Source organism: Punica granatum, chromosome 3 (assembly GCF_007655135.1).
Source record: "Punica granatum isolate Tunisia-2019 chromosome 3, ASM765513v2, whole genome shotgun sequence".
Lineage (NCBI taxonomy): Eukaryota > Viridiplantae > Streptophyta > Magnoliopsida > Myrtales > Lythraceae > Punica > Punica granatum.
This window is the reverse complement of record NC_045129.1, coordinates 31,673,747-31,694,563: the sequence shown is the minus strand read 5'-3', so window position 1 is coordinate 31,694,563 and position 20,817 is coordinate 31,673,747.

The window sequence follows — 20,817 nt, the reverse complement described above, 5'->3', positions numbered from 1 at the left end:
TAGTATACTAATTAGCATTCAAATTAATATTGGATTTTCCTTTGTTTCTTTTTTACATGGGGCCGGGGGAAGTGGGCTGGAAAGATAACGCAGGATTAAACCAAATTAACATACTCTTAATAAGATATATATTATCCTTTACTTTGGCAAAGTAAATACATGTCGCCCATACTAATTCAAGTTAAGTCAAAAACCGTTAACTAACATCTATTATCTATGTTACATACTCCAAAATCCTATGTAATGGAAAGATTATTCGGTGATCCTACCATACTACGTGACATGAGAAAACACCAATTAAATTGCAAAAACTAAATCATAAGTATTTATTACTCGATTAATTTTGATAAGTTTACTTAATTGAAACAATCTTATTAGTACTTTATTATCACATCATTATAAGGTAAGATTATTTAAAATTTTCTCTATGTTACGAGACTCTAGTGGTGCGTTTGATTTTAGAGTTAAAGTAACTTTGATTTTGATTGTGGAAAATGATAAATGATTGTGTAGTGTGTTGAGTTAAAGTTAAAGTTAAAATTTTTGACTTGGAAAATGTGTATTTTTATTGTGTAGTGTGTTGAGTTAAAGTTAAAGTTAAAATTTTTGTGATTTTAACTGCGAAACCAAACGGAGTATAGAAGTCCTAAAACTAATAGTTGAAGCGTCCTATAATCTACGTTAAGTGATTTGTCCGAGTGGTGCAATTATGCAGCAGTTTAATTTAATTATTTTTAGATACTAAACAATTGATTTAATGTATAGCATATGTACGCGTCTAAATGCATGGAAATTTGATTTCATTTTTATCATGATGAGGGTCGGGATATTTTTTTTTTAAGTGACATATGTCAGCGAGCTCGTCAGCAAGAGCCCTGCGGGTGTGGGAGTGAAAAATCAGTCAACAATTATTAAAGAGATAAGAAAATGACATGTGAGGCGTCATCTTGGTTCTGGACCACAATCGAAGATCCACAGCCTGCCTTCGACAGAAACCTAGTTCTGATAAACCACTGATTTCCATTTATCCCTTTTGATAATAAAATCATTCCTCTCTGAAAAAATAAAAATGAATCATGAGTTAACATCAAAAAATGAATCTTTGTCATTCAGTTTCTATTCCTTCCCGTTCTATCTCTGTTTTTATTACCCGACTCCGGGACATATTTGCTTTATTTTCATACATAATAATGACGTGGAGAAATAATGGGAAAACGAAAGGAAAATTTGAAAAACTATTTTTTTATTTTCCGCGGGAAATTAACATGGTGATAGTATATGGCCATGTGTTGTTTGATTTTTCTTTCAAATGTCATATCGTGAAGCGGAGCTTCGTGCTAGATTTTCTGCTTTACAGCTGACATGTCTATGTCTTTTTAGGGAAAATGATAACGATTTCCGAATTGATCTGACAATTAAATATTTCATCGGAAATTTCACGAAAATTTGACATAAGTTCACACATGTAACTGGGATGACATTGACAGGTGGGAATTTTGATTGTTTATCCCCAAAAAAACAAAGGTATTTATCAAGAAAAAAGAAAAGTGGGAATTTGATTGCTTCTTTCACTTTCACTCCAGTGGAACATTAGCATCAATGTAATCACGTTAAAGACAATCTTAATTAAATGCCTACAATTTTTGATTGGTTTTGTTTAGCACTAATAACAAATTGAATCAAGTTTACTCTCGAACCATATTGTCATAGTAGGTGGAAGTGACTATCTGTCAATCCTCCACGAAGGCGAAGGATCATATGTAAAATCGAAGTTACATATCAGATAAAAAAAAAAAGGCTTTCATATTCATGTGACAGTCAAAACCTTTGATCAGCGAATAATATATATACTAAATCCCGGTTTTGTTTTAATCTTGTTTTACGATAATATTTTTAAATGGTCTTTTTCGTTAATTATAATTAATCAGATGTTAATCCAACTAATTTCAGATAATCAAAATTGGTCATAATCATTTAGGATCGTGTCCCTTCTGATTCGATTCATGAGAAGAGAGATGTCAATATATATGAAAACTCAAAACTCAATAATGCCCTGAATATGATCGACATTGTTTAAGGGGATGACACACCGTACTGATCGAGTCACATGCGGAAAATCAAACCACTCTGATAAATGATTGAGTTAAATTAATGGAAATTGATTAATTATTAGATTATTTAAAATTTGTTCCACCACTAAAATTTTCCAATCTCATCCCCACAAGGGAAAACTCCACATTGCGTGCGATGACCATCTTCTCGCGATCATTCCATGAGATATGAAATCAAATTTTCCTTCGGCGTGTAATTTGGTGTCCGAAAATCCAATAATTCTCGACTAATAATTCAGTTTGGGTTGTGACAGTCTACTAAAGGAGTCAAACTCAAACAATCACAGCATAAATTATCTCTATTCACAAGATCTAGTTTTTCTTTACACGTAATTATTGAGGATATGTGATTTCTTGATACAGGTACAAGGCAAATAACTTGATCTTTTCATTTTGGTCCTTCATACAGTCAAAATAACTCATAAGCAGTTCGATCATGTTCATCTATTATTAATTGAGTTTTTGGCGAAGTACATTATTTTCACGGTCTCCGTTTTACTACTTGTATCAAGACAGAGTTTTAAGTCCCACGGCAAGTCCAGCATTATATCTTGTTTTTAATTTATTTAATATTTTATTTTTAGATAAAAATTAGAAAAATGAAAATAGATGTCATTTTTCCAAGCGCACCGGATTTACCTAAATATGAAACCCAATATTTCCCATTTATAGACTTGGAAATTTCCGAGTCCTCATTAGGCCAACCGCCAATGTTTCCATATGGACTGGGCCTTATCCTTAACCGTCGTGAATGGACCCTCTAATTGTGATGCTACAAACAATTATTAATTTTCTTTTTGGGTAAATAAACAATTCATAATTGGAAGCTATATAACTAGGTAATAAGAGGGTCGCTTCAGTGATAAAACTAAAGTATTGGATTCAAGTATTATCGAGAAAATGTGGGAAGTGATTCCCATAAATGTGCTAACCCCATTGCAGATCCTTAGCTTGAACTAGCCCCGCAAAGGATTAGGCTGGTCGTAAAACAAGAAAAGTATGACTATTATATCCAGAAATAGAGCTAATTTGCCATTTTGTAACTAACTTTGAAGCAGACACTTCTTAAGCAACTTTTGAAGCAGGCAAATAATATGTTAGATAAGTTCATGAAGGTTATACGTACATACACTTGTTTGAACTACACTAGTAAAAGAATTACGTGTTTTGCCCGTTAGACATAATCTTACTATTATACATTATGAGCATTCTCAAAATTATTTTAAAAAAAAAAGAACAAAAACAGTATACAGAATCTTTCTTCAGAAATTAAAAATTATACTATATAGATAGCTCCTATCATTATGGGATTGTATTAAGTATTCTGCGGATGGCCCCGTGGTTGATAGTCGCTCCGGTTATATTTTGGCTGGCCCCATGATCGGCAGTCTAATAGATTGTGTTTTGGCTGGCCTCGTGGTCGGCGGTCTCGTCATTGTGTTGGTCGGTGGCCTCGATGACATCCCAATGTAAATTACAGTGTATTCAACAAAATATGTTTTGTTCGATAAAAAAGAAAGGGCTAAGTATTCCAATTTTTTTTCTTTATTCTTGATTACAAGGGGTTTATGAGTCTAGTACAATGAAATTAAAATCCTAATAATTAAGAGGTTTGTTATTTTATACCCTAAGGCCATATGATAAGCAAACTCAAAATTACCAATTTTAAACTCCAAACCATTAATGCCAAATTTTTTTATTTTTTAGGCGTAATTTACACTTACTCTATCTTACCTGATTATTTTTTAAGGTTTTAGGGTTTTATGGGCTGTTTGGATCTATGGAAAGTTGAAACTTTCCCAGGGAAATCCCGACTTTCCTACTTAGTTTATACGGTTTGGCAGGAAAGTGATTCTCGGAAAGATCTTCCTTGAGTTAACGTTTTACAAGTGTGGTTAACATTTCCCGGGAAACATTTTACGGTCGAAACACTCGGTATTCTTAGAATACGATCGTAGGTCCCACAACTTATTTCTATAAAAATAAATCATATATTATATTACTACGCGCATTTCCCGTGATCCGATATATTTATCAAACACCGCAATCTTACTTTTCAACTTTTAACCCATGTAAAATGATTCCCTAGTTAAATTTTTCTTGTAATCTTCACATTCCCCATAATCTAACAATCGGTGAACCAAACGGCCCCTTAGGATTTTAGGGTTTTATGATCATCTATAATTTTCTAGAAAATATTTTGTCTCTTTCGAAACCATATATAGATAGAAAAATCCTATATGGATGTTTTGAATTCTATTAAGAATACTAGAGATTATATGGTAAAAGAAAATTAGAATTAACTAGGTAAGATAGAATAATGGTAAATTAGGCACAAAAAATAAAGAATCTTGACATTAATGATTTGAATATGCCTTAAGGCATAGAATAGAAAAACCCTAATTTATAAAAGCGTATAAATAATCCCACGACGAATATTGAACATAGAACTTCTTGAGTAACAAGTGAGAGCGTGCGCCAGTGCGTTATACTTTTTTTAATTAAATTTAATTAAAGAAAAATATTGAAGAGAGAGAAAAAAGAAGGGAACAGCGAGATAGAAATAGGCAGAGAGGAAAAAGAAACTACTGAAGGAAGTGGGAGAGTTTTTTTTATGGTTAATGGAATTATTGGCAATATATAAATATGCATATATACATGGAAATGCAATTTCAATTTTTCCAGATATGAGTGGTTATTTTAGCTGACATATGTCAGCGAGTTCGTCATCAAAAGCACTTTTAGAGGCAAAATCATATTAAAAAAATAATAAGGCAAGATTCGACATGTGAGGGGCCATCTGGTTGAAATCTAAAACTCCACCGACTGCTTCAACAAAATTCTTGATTACTACCGACCCTTAATTTCCATGTACGAATGGCCCTTTCGATAACAATAAATACATTTAATTTTAAGAATTAAGAAAAAATCGATGCATATGAGAAAAGAAATACAATATGAAAAGTTATATTTTATACGGTGTTTAATCATGTCTATAAATTATGCAACAGGTATATAAAAGGATTAATTATACTGACGGTTCAAAAAGTTTCATAAATGTTTCAGGTTGACCCAAAATATTTTTTTTGATAACTTATTGGTACAAAAAGTTTCAAAACAGTTTCAATGCAGTGTATTCCGTCAATTGACCCTGACGCCGTTAACATTTTGCTGACGTGACGCGTCCTATGTGTTACTTTTGTTACGTGGAATTAATCATAGTGCCACGTCATTTAAAGGGATATAAAATCTGAAAAAGTTCAATAAAAATATAGAAAATAATAAAAAAATACAAAAAAGTAAAAATTTAGAAAAAAATAATAAAAATTTTAAAGACTTTTAAATTTTAAAAACATTTAAAAATAATTTTAAAATTTAAAAACTTTTAAAAATAATTTTAAACTTTTAATTTTAATTTATTTTTATAATTATTTTTAAAAACTTTTTTAAAAAATTTATATTTAAAATTTTTCTATATTTTTAGTATTTTTCTATATTTTAATTAGATTTTTTTTTAGATTTTATGTCATCTTAAATGACTTGACGTACTATGATTAGTTCCACGTAATAAAATGTCACACATAGAACGCGCCACGTCAGCAAAATATTAACAGCGTCAAGAGCAATTGACGGAATGCACTACATTGAAACGGTTTTGAAACTTTTTGTACCAACAAGTTATCAAAAAAATATTTTGAACCAAGATGAAACATTCATGAAATTTTTTAGACCACCGTTGCAATTAACCCTATATAAAAATAATTACATGACTGCAAAATAAGATCGCATTGCGCTGGTAAATGGTTGAAATTGTCTACAATTTATAATTCCATGAATGTATTGGCTCATATGTTTTTCTCCCAGCCCCGCGGCCCGCGCGCCACCCCCGCCCCCCCCCCCCCCCCCCCCCCCCCCCCCCCCCCCCCCCCTCTTGCCATGTATTTGCTCATATTCTTAACATTGCTTTTATAATATATATGCATAATTTTTCATCGAATACAATCATGTCAGTGGAAAAAAATGAAATCTGATCTTGAAAAGAAAAAAATGTTGTTCTGCTTAACTACGGTATCGAATTTGAGCCTTTGTGAATGCGAAAAATTCACACTGTAAGAGTTTTACCCCTTAATGGGCTGACCCAACTCAACTGAATTAATGGGGACGCAATTAAATTTTCGGATGCTAGAATTTAGATCGAAAAAATATAAAATAAAACTCCTAGAGTAAAATATCAGCGCCTGATATTTGGCCACATGTGGCCTGATTTTCTTTTAACACTTACGAAGCGAAGCCTCGCAAAAGAATTTCTTCTCTTTACTGTTCATTGGTCTTTGTCTTTGAGAGAAAACGATTGGCGATCAAATTGAATTGTTTATCCAATATTTCATTCGAAATTTCATGAAATTTGACTCGACACGAAGTAATGATATTTTTTTTGGAAACAACACAAGAAATGACATTGGCACGAGGAAACTCTTTTATTCGATCTTTGTCCCATTCTGATATTCGAAAGTTCAATGGATTTCGATTAATTCAGATTCGGATCATATCAACTCATTAAGGATTAAAACTCTTTCATTCGTTGAATTTAATTGTTCTTGCCCTTTCTAGTAAGATGAGTAAATAATGTATACTCGTTCATTCAGTTAATCATCTTAACATAACTTGGTTAAAAGGGAGTGTAACGCAGCGTCATATGTTCTCACCTGGTAATTAAGAGATTTCAAATTCGATATTCGTGATGAAACTATATATACACCTTTAATAGTTATTAGGATTTTTATTTGTTGTAGCAAGTTCAAGTACCTCTCTCATAATCAGAAAAAATAAAAACATAAATTGGTTTAATCAAATCCATTGGTCCAAATTTTAATCTGTTTCACACATTAAAGACATTAAATCCTGTTACCCCTTGAACTATTATATCTCGTGGTAGGTTTGGAGCGAGTTGATCCAAAAGAACTCTTGTCGCTCATAGAAACTCTTGCTGCAAATCGCGTCCTAATACTACCATACATATATGAAATGGCACACAACCATATAATTATACATAAAAAGAAACTTTAGTATATGCATATTCAAAAGCACACTACAACAAAAAGGATTTAGGGAGACTTTTTCGGGGTGATCCATAGATAAACGTCTCCAAAAGTTCGACGCGGTTGAGTCTAGGGCGATCCATAGATAAACGTCACATAAAACGTGCTTTAGACAATCCATATATAAGCATTGGCCACAATAGTCGCGAAAAGATGGACCTGCGGCGACCCACAGATAAACGTCACTTAAAACACACTTTAGATGACCCATGCCGTAAAGTCGGGGAAAAAGAGTCGATAAAAGGTCCTTCTACGCTAGCATTTATGGAAACGTCGCAACATGTTAACCTTTTGCCAAGCCATGCTATAACAATGCCCCTTCACACTTATGATGACGTTTCTATGGGTCGTCTAAAACCAATTTTTTCAAACTTTTTCTCGAACCTACTGCCAACAAGTCAATTTATTAACAAGTCTTGGGTGACTCATAAAAGTGGCACACAAAATCTTAATTTTTTTAAAAAAAATTAAAACGCCAAGCGGGAAAGTTCCCACCCACCGCCAGCCAAATTTTAAAAATCAAATTAAATATGTTATTTCCTTCATCTGGCTCTCTCACTTTCCCCTCCATCAATTCCTCATAGAAAAAAGCAAAACAAAAGGGAAGATCAGCTTTGCCGACAACTCAGTTCCTCCTCATCATCTCTCGAGTCATATATCTATTCTTCACTCAAGCTGGCAAGCAAGCTCCGTTGAGATTCCGTTCCGATTGAAATTCAGCCGATCTTTAGATCCTCCGATTGAGCTTCCAAGGTTTACACTTCAATACGATGAACAACAACAACAAAGACAGCTGCAGTAACAACAACACCACCACCACCAATGCCACCGGTAGCGGTCGCAATCTTTGCCTATACTTCCTTGACCAGGAGAGGCTCTGCTCCATTGTGGCTCTTTCCGCCATGGACGAGGCCGAGGAGGAGGAAGCTCCCACTGAGCTGAACATGGTCAATAGCTCCGTCGGCTTTCTCGTCATCTCCACCAACAAGCTCTCCATCAAGTACACCAACATGAACCTACACGGCCACAATGTCGGGGTTGTGCAAGCAAACAGGCCTACTCCAGTTAAGTGACTGTTTTACTACTTCGAGATGTATGTGAAAGACGCTGGTGTTAAGGGCCAGGTCTCGATCAGGTTCACTAGTGAGAGCTTCAAGATGAGAAGGCAGCTCGGGAAAGGCTGCTTGCGCCTCATGCCTATGCTCGATCTTTTCTTGACGGTATCTTTATGGACCATAATTCATTTGAGCAAGCCATGTTATTGCCAGTAATTTGCCTCATTTTCTCAATGAACCAAAATGTCGAATTTGGTGTCTAATTTTTGTCAACGGGGTTCCAGCTTGATGTTTGAGGGAAACTACCGAATCGATATTTGTCATTTGCAAATTAAATTGGATCGATTTGTTCGCTTAGAGTTAGAATGAAGTGGATAAAATTGTGAAATTGAACGCTGCTATCTATGAAAATTATGCAATGACTCCATGAGCTTCACTTTTCTTCAATACATGAAGAGTTGATTTTGCAAGGTTTGCACAAAGACGGTTTTGCTAGTGTTTCAGTGTAATAAAATTAGATCTTGTTTGGTTGATTACAAATGTTAGTGGTGGTAACTAGACAAAAATTTCATGCTTGTTGTATTTGTTTGCTGGAACACCCTCTGGGTTCTCTTTGTCTCCCCTCTCTCTTCCTATGTATTGAATTTTGAGGTTTCGCCTTGAATTGTTCCTCTGCTTAATTGATCGAACGTTGTTCTATTGCATAACAATTTAGAGAAGGCTCTAGTATGTCGAAAAGAACAATTTAGAGAAGAACAAGTAGCTCTACAAAAATAAATGCAAGAGGAGGTTGTGGTTCGAGAGAAGGCTCTAAAGACGAAGTTGCTCAAGCTTATCATACAAGGGGCCATATATAAGGTCATGTTGTATGAGTATGAAAATGTGTAAGTTGTTAGAATTGTTATTGGTAATATTTTCACCATTATTGATCTTGTGATGTTGGCCTAGTTTGGTTGGGAATTGTAACATTAGATTTGGTAATTATGGTGGAATAGTAGTCCTTGACATAATTATGTGATGTAATTCTAGAGTTTACATGCATAATTGTAGTAATTATTTGGATTTGATTAAAATAAATTTCATTAGAGTATCCTGATAGCAAGTTATTAGCATGTTCATAGGCTAAAAAAATCATTGCAAGTCCACTCTCAACAGGGGATCAGCTTGTTGACAATGGACTAGCGATGACCATTTTTTTTAAGCATGTCAACAAGCTGACAGCTTGCTGATAGAAAGCATTAAGGTGATTCTAGACCGACACAAACATTGGTTGTCCCAATTTGATGTTAGGCGGCGTTTAATAAATGTCGACGTAGGTTTCTCAAGGCCGACGTTAGCATGGGTAGTCATAGGGTAGCCAGGCCCGACGTTTACCAAACGTCACCACAGTCAGGTCTAGGGCTACCCATACAAACGTCGCCCTAGGTGATCCTCCACCGACTAGGGATTGCAGCAACTACTGTTATGGGTCGACATAGATCAGCCTTTGGCGATGCCTATCATAAACGTCGCAATGCCTTATCCATACCGGACCTTAGGCGAACCATCGTTTGGGTTGTCACAAACGTCATGAGACTTTGGTGATGCCTGTATGGGTCGCCTAAAGTTTCAAAAAACATCGCGATAGGCCCTTTTTGTTGTAGTGGCAAGAAGGATGTGTCGAGCTGAGATAGTCCGAATATGATCAGCTTGAGCTCTACTTAGTCATATTTTAGTGGCTCGAGCTCCATTGAACCTCATCAACATATATATGAGGTTGAGCTCGACTCATCATATAAACAAGCACGGCTTGGGCTCGACAAGCTCAGCTTTAGCTTTATAGAGAACAAGTTCGAAAAGACTCGAGAGGCGAATTCAAAGTAGGGGTCTGGAGCAGCAAGGGGTCCGGGAGCTGCCGCCTAATTATGATAACAAATATAACTGGACATGATGGCCTGATAGTCATAGAAGGGTTTGTATAATAATTATGGACTTGGGCTACAAAAATCGTAAGATATATTGGGCAAGATTCTATAATCACGTCACTTGAGCTTGGATTAGTGATGATATACATAAACAGTATCAAGCTTGATTAGACTGGTGAATCTCTTGAACGCTATTGGCTGTCAAACTCGAATCTAACTTGGACCAAAATTCGAGTTTTCATCGATTCGTGCTTGCACTAGCAATTTCTTCTAGTCCTTGTCTTATGAGAATATATAGTAATTCAAGTTCTTCCGAGGTACGTACTGAGCCAATTCATTGAAGCTCATTAAAGTTGGTCATGCTTGCTTTGTTATCAGAGATCATTGAGTAGTCAATATAAGACTTATTTTTTGGAAACAACAGAGCAAATATATACAACATTCAGGTAAAGAAATGTATCACTTGAGAGTTGAAACATCTGACAATTACGGTAAGAAATTTACACTCAGGTTTGTATTTTTGCTTCTTTTTTTCCCCCCCTTTCTTCTCTCTCTCTCTCTCTCTCTCTCTCTCTCTCTCTCTCTCTCTTTGGGGATATACAAGTGAATTTGTATGTAATTATCAAAAAAGAGAAAAAAAAATGAATTTGTATTTCAGTAGTGGCCGGCCCGAAAGATTTAGGCCCAATGGGCCTAAGAGGGAGCCAGAAAGAGAAATGGAATAATGCAGGATAGCTCATCCGAAAAAAAAAATGTGAGAGTTATAATTTTTTTTTATGAAAATCGGGGTTGATATATATAGTATAATAAAATAAAAATTATAATATCGAATAAAGGGATACATGTAATTTCACCATGAGAATCAAACGTGTAATTTATTGAGTCAACTATGCTATATCATCATTCTCGTGACTTAGAACCTTTTGATAAGGCAAGAACGATCGAAAAATCTCATAAGGTTCTGCACGGATGCTCTCATCTGGGCGAGCACTTAAAATTCAATGTACAATTAAAAGAATGAACCACATTTAGGATCCTTCGATGTAGGACTAAACTTGGCTAGGGTTAGGTAATTTTTTTTTTATTTCTCCACAAATCAGTAAATACCAATTAGTAAGATATGTGGAGTTGGCAAGTCGCTTGGTAGTCGAAGAGGCTCTTTTGTTATAAAATTAACTAGCTTTCACCCCGTGCAACTTTGTGTTCATATTAATTTATTGATAATTGTTTTTCTTAAATTAGTTACAGGATTAATATCTTAAAAATTTTACGGTATGTTATTTTTGACAAAATTATCTCTATTACGTAATCTCATTCGTTGTTTCTTGATTACATCTATTTAATATATGTATTACTATTAGTAGACCACTTTACTTTTCATTATATCGACTGATTATATAAAAAATTTAAATTTTGAGTTCTGTTTTTCTTTTTGATTGGCTGTGAAAGGGATGGGAAATATGAGCCAAATCTAGCTAAATACAGTATATTAATGTGATTATGCCAGTTACTGTTCGTTGCTTAATTCTATTTTTGAATAGCGTAGTCGAAGTTTGTATGTAGAGAACATCAAAATCGCAATGATCCTTTCTTGATGTTTTAGCAAACATTTTAAAATAAAAATGAGATAATAATTAGCAATTTTAATCAAGTACACTATATGGCAAGAATCTAAATCCAATATTAAATCGACATACTGGAAGGAGATAGACGAATCTATTAGACTTACCTTGACAAATCAATTATAAGGTTCATGGAACGACTGCTCTGTTATAAAGAGCTTCTGAAAATTAATAACGGTGAAGTTCCACCTTTGTTGTGCTTCAACACTCCTTCACAAATCAAATTTGGATAAGTAAATTAGAATTTCACCACAAAGAATAATTTAAGAATTGGCAAAGATGAATAGAGCTTACAGGAATGAGTTTTTCTCATTTGATCCTGCTCCATATTTAATATACGTATACATAGTTCTATAGACATGTCTTTTAAATTTTCGAAACTATTATATAATATTATCTCATGGGAAGTTGAACCACGATCGTGTTCATTTTTTTTCAGTGCTTACCTAGCCAAAAAAAAAATTACGGTGGTCAAACTTAATAATTGCCACTATTGTTCAAGCCAATATTTCAATTACACAAACTCAAAAATTTAAGTTAATCATATATATATATATATATACACCAAAGGTAACCCGCACCAGAATCATAAAAAAAAAAAGATTTTTATTCATTTATATGATAATACATACATGAAATTAATATTCTGTATTTAAAAAATAAATGGACATAAGTTACTTCTAATTAATTAGACAATTTTAATTATCATATAATGAAAATGATGAAATTATGATTACAAGAAAATAATAAATAAATTTCTCAACTATTTATTTATTAAAAAAAGCAAGGTTGAAGCCCATAAGAGAGAGGGGGAAGAGGAGAGAGAAAAAGTAGGGATATAAGAGTGAGTAGGTAGTTTGCAGTAAAAAAGAATCTGGCCAAGGATTTGTGCGTTCTACGCTTTTCTTTCTCCTCTTATTTCTCCCTATACCTTGTCTCAACCGATTTTTTTCACGATAGGTTTGCTATTACATATTTTAAACTTAAACTAAATGATAACTATTTCTATTGCAATTTATTATTCATAGCGTGCACATGTTGTATAATTTTTCCATAACATTAGTTTTTGGAATGAGGCTGATGTTGATTATAGTAATCGAGACATTATAGGGTAGGTGTCCAGTAGTATTGCAAAGTTGACAAATCATGGCAGCTGGGGCATGCCTTAGTATCCCATCACTAATTGAGAAGGAGTTACCTGAGGGCCTTATCGAATGTGAAATTGGTTTGGTTGTCCACGACCATAAACAATTACCTCAGAACCTCCACGACTACCAACGCGAGAAACCGTGATCCGCGCTGCGTCAAAATGCATAGTCACGACCTGCATTGCCACGAGCATAGGAGTTTCCCGAGAAACTTTATTGTGAGGCATATCCCCAACTAGAACCAATTCCATGAAATCTAATGCCACCTTTGCCACCCCCTCAATGAGATTTTCCACCACGGCTGCCATTGTGTTGTTGTCCATGGCCTCCTCGTCCTACAAGATGTATGGAAACCTGAAGGGCTGTGTTAGCCGCTGGAGAGGGAGTGGAATAAAACTTTCGAACTCTATTTTCATGAAACATTAGTTTGTTTCGAAAGACATCAAATGATATGGGGTTGGGATCATTAGCTTGAGATGTGATAAATGACTCATATTCACGGGGGAGTGCAGCAATGGCAAAGGTAATGAGGTCTTCATTGTCAATGGGTTTTCCAATTTCCTTCAGTTGGTCAGCAAGCATCTTACAGTGGTGAAGATACTTTTTCGGCTCCTTGATCATCAAGCTTCAACCAAGTGAGTTCAACCTTAATGTCTTGATACATGACTCAGGATCTTTCAACAAACCGATTGTGCAAGCCATCCCAGACTTGCTGTGCAGTACCCAGATCATGAACCTCTTCTAGCAGTGATTCAGAAAGCGTCAAGAATAGCCAGGAGCAGATATTCTGGTCCAATCGGCACCAGGCTGCATACATCGGGTCCGTGGAATCTAGGCATGGTTGACTGCTATCGACAAAGCCAAACAGATCATGGGACTTCAGGAATATGGAGAAGAGGGTTTTCCATACAAGATAATTCGAATTGTTGAGTTGAACGTGGACAAGATTTGTGATATTAGGTGCTGTGATAGAGCCAGAAATCAGTGAAGATGAGGATGGAAGAACAAAGGCGGAAGCTAGTATGGGGGCAGTAAAATTATAGTGTTTTCGAAGCTGGGGTTAGGAAAGGGATGAAAGGTAGGAGGGGTGAGTGAGTTGTCAGTGTTGCTTGAATTTTGTTGCTCGTGGGACATGGTGCAGTCTGGATGTTGACTAAAAGGAGATGATGGGAGAGATAATAGAGATTTGACAAGAAGATGGCAATGGCTTGGGGAAAAGAAAGAACCTAGGCTTTGATACCATGTGAGTAATATTGGCCGTGATCCAATTGGGTCAGTATATCTCATATATATAATTAAGAAAGATACAACAATTGTGTCCCAATACATAGTGAGCCATACGAGGTAAGAATATTTGCAAGATACTGAAATATATTCTAATACTATCATTCTGTCGGGCTGAACAGAAAGATAATCAATGTATACAAGGGCCTGATCCATGATGGGAGCAAAGACCCGACACATGGCCTTCTGGAACAACGATGGTGCAGTCTTGAGTCCAAACGGCATGACCTTCCACTGGAAATGGGCATTCGGGATATAGATTCTAGTCTTGGGCCTGTCTTCTAGATGAATCCCAAGCTGCTAGAAGCCCGCCTTTAGATCAAACTTTGAAAACGCCTGAATAGGATGCTTGTCAAACCTCATTGATTGAACATATTCCTTGATCCGGTGATGAGACTAGCGAATGAGTTGTCTAATGCTCTTAATAGAAGAGAAAGTATGTTGCTTAGAGAAGGCAGTGTATGGCTTCATGAGAGGAAGATCAATAGAGGAAATCTTATCATCCTCACTGTGGTAAGATACCTCATAGAGGGCGTCTAGCTTACTTCCGAAGGACTTCCGATAAGGAGTCTCAACGGACAAAGATAAGTCAGAAACTCCTGGAGTCTGTCTGGCCATCTAGAGTAGGGGATATTGTCTAAGGTGAAGACGAGATTCTCTTTGGATGTTGTTTCTGCTGTTGCCATTGGTGGTGTGTCCGCCACTTCATAGTGATCCTCATCATCTATGGTATTTATGCCATAGTTATACTATTAGCATCTAGTTTGAACTGGAAGAAATTCTCATGTTCCTCAGCCGCAATATTACAATCAGAGACATGATTAGCTATCCTACTGAAGATAGGAATTCGGATACTCATTTTATCCAGTTCCTATAGTGGTTTAAACCACTTCCAGAATGGAACTTTTTTCTTCTTAATTTTAACGGATAATTTTTCCTTTCAAACAAAACAACATTATGTATATTACAATACTATTTTTTGTATGATTCAATTTGTTGCAGTTAAATATTTTGTTCCTATATCACTTAGACTTATTAGCTATTTTAAAGACCTGATAATTATTTTTAAAAAAAATACCATGTAACAATCGTCGTCGTCAGAGCCTTTACGATTTGAAGTACCGAACTCCTGTATATGTGACTTTTCTCTGAAGATTGTGGCAATTTCTTTACATCCACATTTAATATATATGCTTTAAAAGTTTCTTACAAATGAAGCGGAGATTCAGAGCTTGCAGTGGCAGCCCCGTATATCTCCTTCTTCTCCCCCTCTCTCTTCGAATTGGGAGAGAGGGAATGAGATCCTGGGTTACTATGACTCATCGCCAGTCACCGTAGCCTATGCGAGGTCACTTACGACCACGATCAAAACTGAAACAAGTTCCCAAAATTACCGCGTACTACACGAATAAAACAAACTGGAACAAATTTTGTTTCGAATGGCAATGCATCGTGAGCCCATATATATATATCGTCCACTAATATACGACCAATTAATGTTTGAATAAAAATTCGTTCCGGCATCATCCCATTTCGAGACTCACAGAAATCCCTCAGATGGTCCCACAATCTGTTCTACATGCTCGGTAAATGATCCAGTAATCAACAAACGAAAGAGGTAGGCAATTAGCAATACTTACTAAACTTACTGAATAGGCAAAAAAAGGTGAGGGATGGTACAATTGTTGAGATATTGTCTTGGATTGAATGATAATCTAGTAGTTGAACAAAGTATTAGAGATCATGTTAGTAAACTTACTTTGAAGGAATGGCATGTTTCAAAATTATAAAGGCAAAAGTGCCATGGGAAAAAGATCAGGAAAAATTTATAGAATAGATGGCAGTTACATAGGAATGAACAAGCATGAAAAAGCAGCACTTTTTTAAACTGAATATGCACAAGAATCACATTGAAAGAAAATAGAAAAAGGGAATGCACTTTGAAGAAAAATACCGATTCATCACCAAATCAACAACCCTGATACCAAAGATGATACTAAATGAGTCTTAAGAATTTTATTGCCATTGAATGAAGGACTTGAATGTAAAAAGATGAACACCAAATAACATAATGAATTCGAACAGTTTCAACCACATGCCAAAACAGAAACGAAGCTTTGCAAAGATAATAATGACAGACAAAGAACAATGCAATACTTCATGACTCAAGTCATCCATTAAGCATTAAAAAAAAAAAAAGAAGAAGCCAAAATCCTATGATTTTGTATCGATATGCATGCTAGATTCAAGAGTTGGGGCCGATAAGATATCCTGGCTAGAGATGATCCAATAAGGTGAAAAAATCCACATCATACTTAGAAGGATCAATAAATATTCCCGGTATGATAAATTACTAACTTTTAGAAAAGATAAAATACACTCGATGTCCTACTGTAACCAAGATAAAAATACAGTTAAACATTAGTCTCTACTCATATATATTATATTATATTTTCTACTGTATCGCTGTAAAATCTCCGAACTGTAAGGCTTAATAGAATATATCAATTACAAAGAGGATATGAGAACAAAGAGGATAATTTCACAGCAGCAAATGAGAGTAAAAAAAAAAAGAAAAAAAAGATTTGCATTGGAACGGTTCATTGGTAACATGCGAGATCCAAGAACTCGAGAGGGGCAAACTCTATTGAATAGGAGGCTGAATGTAATGAAGAGATGTGAACAACCAGAGAAGAGATCTTCTTATATTGTTTTCTCTTACGGGAAGAAGGCACGAGCGTTTGTTGGCGAGAGTAGAGATGAGACACTTATTCGTGGAATAAATGTTTGTGTCCTCTTGCAAGGGAAAAAGGGCCGAAGAAGCGTGAGAACGGTGGCGATTTTTTTTTCTTTTGATTAAATTTCTTGCGTTATTGTTCTGTGGTTAAGCGAAGGGCACTGTAGGTTGTATCTGGGACCTTTTCTAAAAAGGTACTAATAGTAATATTTTGAACCGTCAAGGGCATTTTTAAGGATTTTAAAAAATCGACAAACAATTGGTACATGTGCTGTTGGGTATCCCTCCAATTTGAAGGAAGTTGGGCTCAAATTGTATTGGGCTTTTATCGGGTTTTAATAGGCCCAAGAACCCATTTTTGTTAGGGTTAATATTTCAGCAAACTAGCTGAGGAATAAATAGCAGCAGAACAGCTGCAGATCAGTGGACGTGCGGCAGCAGCAGACAGAAGCAGCAGATCAGCAGAAGCAGCAACAAAAGAACAGAGCAAAATCGGATAAACAGGGGCAGCGCGCAGCTGGAGATCAAACCTCGATCGGGACATCAACCGAACTCCGATTGGGACGAAATTTTGACAGCAGCTTCACAACACGTGGGGCTAACTGCTGAACGGTCAGAATTTCTATTCGAGCTCTGTAGGTGCTGTTTCAGCTGATTTTGTGAACCACCCGGTGTGGGTGACGAATTTAGTATTTGGGTGATCCAAGAGAGTGTTTCTCTTGAGTTTGATGATCCAAGGGTTTACCCTTGATGAAAGACATTGTATAATCTTCATTCATAGTGGATCGTTGATTCGGAGTTGGTCCCGTGGTTTTTCCCCACATCGGGGATTTTCACGTAAAATTATTGGTGTTCTTTTACTTTACTGCTTGTTGGTTGATTTGATTAGTTCCTATCTCGATTACACTAGAAGGGGAGGAAGATTAATCGCTGCGTTATTGTTTGGTTGAGTACATCCCTTCCCAACAAGTGGTATCAGAGCCTCGGGTTAGAGAAGTTTGAGTTTTTCGGTGTTTTCGAGATGGAGGAATCTACAGGATCTATGTTCAAGTTGAATGCAACCAACTACTCTATATGGAAGTCTCGGATGGAGGATCTTCTATTTTGCAGGGATTTGTACGATCCCATTGAAGGGGATTCCGCGAAACCCAAAGATAAGGATGACAAGGCTTGGGAACGCACAAATCGGAAGACTATTGGTTTGATTCGGTAGTGGATAGACAATAGTATTTATCATCATGTTGCTCAGGAGACAAATGCAAAAGCTTTGTGGGATAAATTGACAAATCTCTATGCGAGGAAGACACCGCAAAATAAGGCATTCCTCGTGAAGAAGCTGGTTCATCTTCGTTTTCAGGATGAAGGTGATATGGCTGCGCACATGAGTAATTTCTAGGATATTATTAACCAGTTGACGAACCTGGAGATAATATTACCCGATGAGTTGCAGGCTTGTCTACTTTTAGGGACTCTACCGGATAATTGGGACACACTCGTGGTTGCATTAAGCAATTCTGCGCCAAACGGGAAGCTATCGTTGGCCACGGTGACAGACAGTTTATTTAATGAGGAGACTAGAAGGAAAGGCTCGGGGATTTCCATTCAGTCTGAAGCTTTGGTTACTGAACAACGGGGGAGAAGTCAAAGCAGAAATTTCTCTTCCAAGCATAGTAACTCACGTGGCAAATCGAGGGGTAGATCAAAGTCGAAGACGAGGAAAGTGGTCACTTGCTATCACTGTGGAAAGGAGGGACACTACAAAAGGGAGTGTAGAGCTCTGAAGAAAAATCAGAATGGCAACGGTGAGAGCAAGAAAGAAGAAGGCACTACAGCAGTGGCATCTGATGGAGAGACCTACATCATTTGTGATGAAGCCTATGTGAATTTCACATGTCAGGACTTTACCTGGGTTGCAGATACAGGTGCCTCGTTTCATGTCACTCCTCATCGGGATTTCTTCTCATCTTACACTACCGGGGACTATGGTTATGTGAGAATGGGGAATGGACAGTCATGCAAGATTGTCGGTACTGGTGATGTCTGTCTAGAGACCGAGCTTGGCTGCAAGTTGCTTCTGAAGAAGGTGAGGCATGTTCCAGAAATTCGCCTTAACCTAATCTCGACGGGTCAGCTTGATGATGAATGCTACAGTAACGAATTTAGTAATGGGAGATGGAAGCTCTCCAAGGGTTCGTTGATTGTGGCACGGGGTCAGAAGACCGACACTCTCTACAGGCTGGGTGCCAAACACAATTCCGGTCAGGTTAATGTTGCTGAGGATTATCCTATCGAGCTATGGCATAGGAGACTTGGGCATATCAGCGAGAAAGGTATTCAAATTCTTGCTAGAAAGCAGTCTTTGCCCGTTAAAGGTATGCACTTGAGCACTTGTGATCACTGTTTAGCTGGTAAGCAGAGGAGAGTTTCTTTTGTTAGAAGTCGTCCCTCTAGATGCGATCATATACTTGACCTTGTGCATACTGATGTTTGTTTCATGTCGGATAGATCTCTTGGTGGTGTTCTCTATTTTGTGACCTTTATAGATGATCACACCAGGAAGGTTTGGGCTTACCCTATGAGAACTAAAAATCAGGTGACTAAGATTTTCAAGAACTTCCATGTAGCAGTGGAAAGAGAAACGGGCATGAAGCTGAAATGTGTAAGAGCTGATAATGGTTGTGAGTATAGGGGTCCTTTTGAGAACTATTGCAGGACTCACGGTATCAAACTTGAGAAGACGGTACCAAAGACACCACAGCAGAACGGGCTTGCAGAGAGGATGAACCGCACAATTGTTGAGAGAGTTCGTTGTATGCTTTCTCAGGCGAAACTGTCTAAGTCTTTCTGGGGCGAGGCAATGAGGTCAGCGGTTGATCTTATTAATCTTACACCGTCAGTTGCACTTGATGGAGATGTACCCCAGCAGGTGTGGACCGGCAAGAAAGTATCATACAAGCATCTCAGAGTCTTCGGGTGCAGGGCATCTGTTCACATTCCTCGAGATGAAAGATCAAAACTTGATGCCAAGGCAAAACAGTGCATCTTCTTGGGTTATGCACATGAAGAGTTCGGGTACAGGCTTTGGGACCCTGATAGCAAGAAGATCATCAGGAGTAGGGATGTTGTCTTCTTTGAGGACCAGACAATCGAGGATTTGCAAAAGTTAGAGAAGGCCAGAGTAGACAATCCTCACGAGATCTCTATTCCTGTACCGGTTGATGTAGAGCATCCAGTAGAAGAGGTACCTGGTGAGTATGAAGAAACCACGACTGGGGTGAGATTCCTCAGGTAGATGATGATGTGACTACGGATGATACAGGCTAGCGGTTACAGTTAGAGCCTGCAGATCTACCTAGACAATCTGATAGAATAAGACGACCATCTACAAGATATCCGCCTCATGAGTATGTGCTACTGACTGACGGGGGAGAACCTGAGTGCTATGATGAAGCTGTGGCACATGAGCACAAGGAGCACTGGTTGAAGGCGATGAATGAGGAGATGAACTCCTTGTCTAAAAATCACACGTATGACCTAGTGAAGCTACCGCAAGGTAAGAGAGCATTGAAGAACAAATGGGTCTACAGGTTGAAGACAGAGAACTCGTGACCTCGATACAAAGCTCGGCTGGTAGTGAAAGATTTCAACCAGAAGAAAGGAGTTGACTTCGAGGAGATCTTCTCGCCCGTTGTCAAGATGTCATCGATCCGAGTTGTTCTCGCACTGGCAGCTAGTCAGAACTTGGAGATCGAGCAGCTCGATGTAAAAACAGCTTTCCTGCATGGTGACTTGGAGGAAGAAATATATATGGAGCAGCCTGAAGGATTCCGAGTTAAAGGTAAGGAGCATTTGGTGTG